The sequence below is a fragment of the Oryzias melastigma genome, linkage group LG10, assembly GCF_002922805.2.
Source record: "Oryzias melastigma strain HK-1 linkage group LG10, ASM292280v2, whole genome shotgun sequence".
Taxonomy (NCBI): domain Eukaryota; kingdom Metazoa; phylum Chordata; class Actinopteri; order Beloniformes; family Adrianichthyidae; genus Oryzias; species Oryzias melastigma.
The window spans coordinates 2,882,400-2,888,808 of NC_050521.1; positions in this window are offsets into that span (position 1 = coordinate 2,882,400).

Genomic DNA, 6,409 nt, shown 5'->3' on the forward strand with positions numbered 1-6,409 from the left:
ATCACTGATTTATGGAAGCTGAAGGTTTTTTGCTTCCTAAACCCAAAGGTTTACTTTGTGCCAGCGACAGTTTCTTATACTGCAATTTCACTAATTACACCTTGAATACAAGGAAACATGGTATCATTACAGTCAGTCAACAACTATCTTTAGAACTGCTATATTTTGGTTAAGTATTTAAGCACTAAGACAAAAAAAAAAAAAAAAACAATAAACCCAAAAACGTTTGTTTTCATGGTTGACCCAGTTATAAATGTGATAGCAGCAGATTGTTTCTACTGATGAATGTCCACTACAGCTGTGAAGGGTCGAAACTGGCTCATAAAAAAAACGGAAACTGCTGCAAGTAAAATAACTTTCAGAGTTTTGTGTGGAAGTGCTGGGACTTTTGCATAAATATAAGCAACAAATAATCAAAAAGGTTCTGAATTTGTTCCTAATTCTTTGTGTCATTTTATTTGCCTGACAGGCGTATACATCCTCCTCCTCAAAAAAAAAATAAAAAATAAAAAAATAAATAAATAAAAATCTGGTCAAGAAAATGATATTTCTACATTTCTATATTTTTCCCGTTCATTCAATTCCTCTGTGCATTGCTGCTATTCTGTTGCTGTTTTTATGTTTCCACACTGATTTTAGGGGAGTCACCAAAGTCCAGCAGGACTCTCCCATCCAAGGAGACACGTGTATCCTAGAGACAAGAAAACAAACCAGAGATGCTGCAAGCTGGATGTTTGGAAGATCCACTGTGACCTGAGTGTCACAGTCCACTCATGAGCATGAATTCACATGCACACACAAACATAATTCCATTTTTTTTCTCTTTTTTTGTGGATGATAATTTGTAATTCAGTTCTAGGGCTAATTAGAAGTTTTGTTGCTTGTTAATTCTATAAATTCACATAAAGCACTATGGTGAGACTTTGTTCATAGCTAAAAAGGCTGAATGTTAGAAAATGTGGAGTAATAATTTGGTAATAAAAATGTTTTTTGTGCTCATTTAAGAGTTCAAACAAATCTTGACTGAGAACACTAAAGTAAGGGACAGGAGATGGCCACGATCAGAAGGTTCAAAGCTGAGGTCTGGCTTATATTTTGTGATATCCTCCCCATCCCTCAGTGCTGCAAATGTTCATGTTAAAAAATTAAATCTTACATTGTTTACAGTTTTTGTCTGCCACTAAAAAAACAAACAAAAAAAGTGTGATTTTTCATTTCATTTTTAATAGACAGAGTTTAGTTCCTTCCAGACAGATTTTTTTGGACAAAGAAAGACACATTTTCAACATTAAAAGGAAATAAATACATTTTAAAAAATCTTATAAAATTTGTGTCACGTTCTCTAAAGTTAGCAGATGACTCCAGTTTGTGTTTGTGACTGACAGTTCTGATGATAGTTTTGTGTTAAACTACAAAAGTCCTGTTTTTCGCGACGCCTCCAGTCAAAGGTTTGTTTTGCAGCTGCATGGAGTTGAGCGTTGGATCATGAGGTGAACACTGTGGGCACTGAGGACTTCACCCTCGTCAATTATTTTCCTTCCTGCCTGCCCGGACGTTGCCCCCGTCGCCTGTCTTTGAGTCGCTCTCACAAATCAGCTGAGGGAGCGGTTTACACATCCTGTTTTCTTTTTTGGGCCGTTTGAAATGGGGGTCCCAGACCACATGTGAGGCACAACACAGGCCCCAGTCAGCGGTCCACTAAATGTCCCATTCATGCTGCTGCGCTGCTGCAGCACTTCTTTAAGTTCTACGCTCTGATGTGGCCACTTAAAAAGGAAACGCAACAACTGAGGTCAGTTTACTCGCTGCTAAAGAGCATGTTCAAATTTAGGAGCTCAGCCTCGCCTGATGACATTGGGCTCTTCCTCCCTCCTGCACTCTTTCTAATCATTCATCTTCTGGTAAACCTCAACTCAACATTCCTCATGAAGATGACAAGAACCCAGCAGAGATACAGCAAGAGTTTTCTTTGCTTGAAAAAGTTGAGCAAGCAACGCAAACAGAAAGTTCCTGCATAGAAGTTCTTTAAGACATTAATTATGTTTGAATAGACCTTTTCATGTCTGTTCATGGTTCTAACAGAACTGTAGTCTAAACTTACTGAAATGGTCTTCAAGCTTTGAAACAAACGTTCTGAAAGCCTTTTTTTTCTAAAAATGTATTTTTCATATTTAAAATAATAAAATGGTCATTTTGGGCGTAGATTCAACATTCATAAATATATTTCTAAACGTTTTTAAGACATGTTTTATTAGTTGGTTAACACTTTTGCACCTCATTACTTGGAGATTCAAGTCCAAACATGTCAATATTGTAACAATATAATATATATATGTAATTTATATGTAAAACTATATAAGTAATATTGTTTTCCTTTTTTATCCTGGTTGCATCTAATTTTTTGTGCTGAGGAATATTTCAATATTTCATTGCTCGACTTTGACATCTCTTCTTGACTTTACTATTTTAGCTTTTCTTTGGATAGGCTTTGAACATGTGATTACAAATTTATCTGAGTTTGAAATGATTTCGAGACCACTTTAAAGTGAACTTAAAGAAAAGGCTTTAGAGCTGTTGGAATGGCTGTGTGACGACTTTAACAGAATATATTTAGAGTAGCTCTTACATTTTAGAAGTGGGAGCAGTAATCCTTAGAGGTAGAGGCAGTGAAACGATGACAATATAGATTGCTAAAATAACTTTTTCCTGAAAGAAAAACGTCTCTCACATTAAACTTTTATTTTGAAGGGTCCAAAATGAACATTCTCCCGTTGGGAGCATTTTCTTCCTTCTTCTTCATGGTGTTATGATTCAGTGTTTTCTGCACCCACTTCATGTTTCTGATGAAAACACAGAAATGAGGGAATAGAAAAGTGAAAAGACAGTGGATTTGAAGATGCAAAAAGAACTCATAAAATGGAAACTGTGTTCAGAAATCATGCAATTCATGCTGCGTTTGTGGCAATAATTGCATCATGTAATGTGGGCAAAGCGGTACAGCTGTGGCTGTGACTTGTAGACTTGGGTTAGCCTTTGTTTGATCTGTTCTCTAAAAAGATTTACCCTAGTCTTTGTGTTCTGATTTCAAGACCCCAACACACCACGCAACAGAAATCATCTTTGATCTCAGATTGACAAAAATTCAAAATGAATGTGTGCTTTTCGGTTTCCCCAGAGACTTTCTAAAACTCGCTGCTCTTCATGCTTGTTGCAGCTGCAATAATTGCTAAAGTTTTCCAGTGAAATGTCTTTGAAGTCTGTCTGTGATAGGATCAAACATCCAAAAACTGTAGAATAATATTTAAATGGAATGACAGAAAGAAATATCTACCCACTCTTCTTTCTGAAAAGACATCAAAGACTTGTACCTCTGCCAGGTATTGAATCTGAGAGGCCCAATCTCAGCAGAGATGAATAAAGAGACCACACTACACAGATATAACAAATTAACAAGGGAAGGGAAAAGAATTTAAAACTTTAATGTACTTTTTTGTCAATGCCTTTTTTTTCTTTTTTAATGTTTTCGTCTCATTTGTTCACCATATATAGTTTTTAATGAAATCAAGTTAAAGAAAGGTTCATGTCTGGGACAAAACATTGTCTTCTGCTGTTTCCTCATACCGTGACCAGCTGAGTGTGAACCAACTGCTCCAAGTCTAAGATCAAGGTTATCAGGTGAAAAGGCTTGGATTCCCCCTCCAGAGTGAGATTGATTAACAGATCAGCTCTCAATCAACTTTCCCACCCTTAGCCATGACCACGAGCTGCAGGATGTCAAGAAGAGTTAACTGAATGTCCTTGGCTGGAGTCTGAGTTGAAGATATGTTGAATCTCAGTCATCCACCAGAAACTCAGAGTTGAGATTTTATTCCTCCACATCCAGAAAGGCAAGTTTGGTGATTTATACATCATGCAGGAACTCAGCGTTTTGCTTGAGAGACGTTACAGGACAGTTCGAGATACAGAAGATCGAAGACACCCCGGGGAGCAGACATCTCTGGCTTTCCTGTGACCTCATGCATGGTGGTAGTGGTATAGTAGTTGGGTCTCCGGCTGAATATTCAAATCCCTTTGAAACATTCTGTGAAATGTCAGACTGACGGTGGATGGAAGCTTGGAGGGACATGATGGGAGAGTGGATCACTTGTTGATCACATGAGATGGTACCAACGTTCCCATTGGGGAAGTACTTGAAGTACTTTCCTGAACAATGAATGGATCCCTCTGGTTCAGTGACGCTTTTGACAGAAACATGGTCAGATCTAGAAACAGGACAGAACAGGCAGGGGGAATCCTATGATACTTCGCAGAGAGACGGCCAAAAAACTCACTGCAAGTTAGTGTTTGAGTCTCAGCTTGATGTCTCACTTTTACTGAAAGAAGAACTTCATAGAACTCAACAGATGCTTTCTGCTGCTCCGCTTCGATGTTTGTCTCTTCCTCTTTGTTGGCATCATCTGCATCTTCTTCACTTTAATTCAGTGTGTTTCCACAGACTGACAGATGTACTCTCACACAGACTGTGGTGGGGGGGCAGACACCTCGCACAGCTTCTGCTTGTCAATGAGAGAACTGTCTCTCTGTCTGTCTGAGCATTAGGCTGTGTGTCAGCTGGAAAAGGCAGACAACACAGTTAACACTATCACGTTTTTGAGACAGTCCAACCACTGACCCGTCCATCTCCTCTCAGTGCTGCAGAACTCTTAAAAACAGAGTTGAATATCAGCGGTTTCAAGCCTGCAGGGATTTACTATAAATGAGGAACTTTCTTTTACTTGGAAACATTTTTACTTTAACCTTCAACTCATGTAGCAGACACAGCATGAAGAGAGCGCTCTGAGCCGAGAAGCTGCCTTCAAATGAAGCCCCCCGATTGGACCCTCAGCACTAGGCTGATGCAGAGTCCAGGGCAGAAACCGTCCACACAGCGAGGGGGGGGGCTCCTGCTGCTGGGTCTTTTATTTATTATTATTTTAACCACCAACAATGATTTTATTTCTGTGAAGTACCAACGTGTTCACCTCCAGATGCTGCTGTTGTTTTTTTAGAAGCCATGATGATGCAGGCACATACCGGCTGTGGGAAGACCTGTCCCTCATCAAACTGTGGGAAAAGTGAGGGAAGTATTGATTGCTAAATACTGTAGCTTATTTCTCAATTGCATTTTTTTTTTTTGTAAGGGGTCAATATTTTATATGGAAACACGTTCAGGAAACTGTTGGTCAAATCCTGCTGTTCACAGTTAAGAATAGAAAAAAATGGAGCAGCAACATCACCAATGGAAGGAACACTAAATGTTTAGTTATTTTCATCCAAATAAGATGATTGGGCCTCCATGATGAGCAAAAGGTTACAAAAAATTTTTCTTGTGAAAGTCTGAAATGTCTTGAGTGGTGATTGAGCGATGAAACGTTTCAAAGAAAGACAATTTTAGGTCAAGATTATTTGATTCAACTACAAGACAACTTCACCTGAATGAAAGAGAACCTTCATCAACAAATCTAGAATCTCTTGACAGCTAATCTTTGAACACATACTTATTTTTTAAAAACCTGTTTCTACAGTTTATAAGTAACTATTTAATTAATTACCCCTGCTGAAACAGCAGCGGTAGCTGGGGTCCAACGACACCTGCATGGGTTAGACCAGAGGTCTGCAACCTGCGGCTCCAGATCCACATGAGGCTCTTTTATCTCTCCATGGTGACTCCTCGACCAAACATAAAATAAGTCATGGAGACTGCTGACCCAGCTATGTCGACCGTCAGAGTCAGCAGCTCCCCAAACCAAAAGAAAACAAATAAACAAATCCCACAAACTAAGACTACAAACCCCAAACTAAAATAACAAAACCCAGCAGTCTAAGACTACTGAGGACAAAGAGAGGAAAAGGAATAAAAAAGAAAAGAAAAATAAAATAAAAAAATAAAATAGCCTTTTTTAAAGTAAGGATTACTTAAATAGCATTTATTTAATTTCGATGAGTTACATTTATAAATTGATGACTGAGCCATTTAGATTAAGTAGACTCCAGTTAGTGAATCCATTCATCCATGCAGGTATTATTCTTTGTTTAAGTTGAAGCTATGGGATCATGGGGTCATCAGTCTGAGTAAGATTGTCCAGACATCCCCTTTTCCTGCGTGTCAGGGAGGACACGGTGTAGTAAAGGGGAATGATGTCATCTCCTCAGTGGGTCTTGGGTCTGCTGTGAGGAGTTGAAAATGCCCACAATGTCTTCATAAGTCAGAGTAGCAGATGGTGGAGCTCACATAACTTCACCAAGCTGCGATCTTCATGCTCTCCAAGCAGAGTCTTTACACCGTTTGAACTCTCAGTGAAGTGCAGACAGCTAAGTGCAGTAAACAACAGAATTAGTGTCATGGGGCAGTACTGGTGGTTGGCCACAG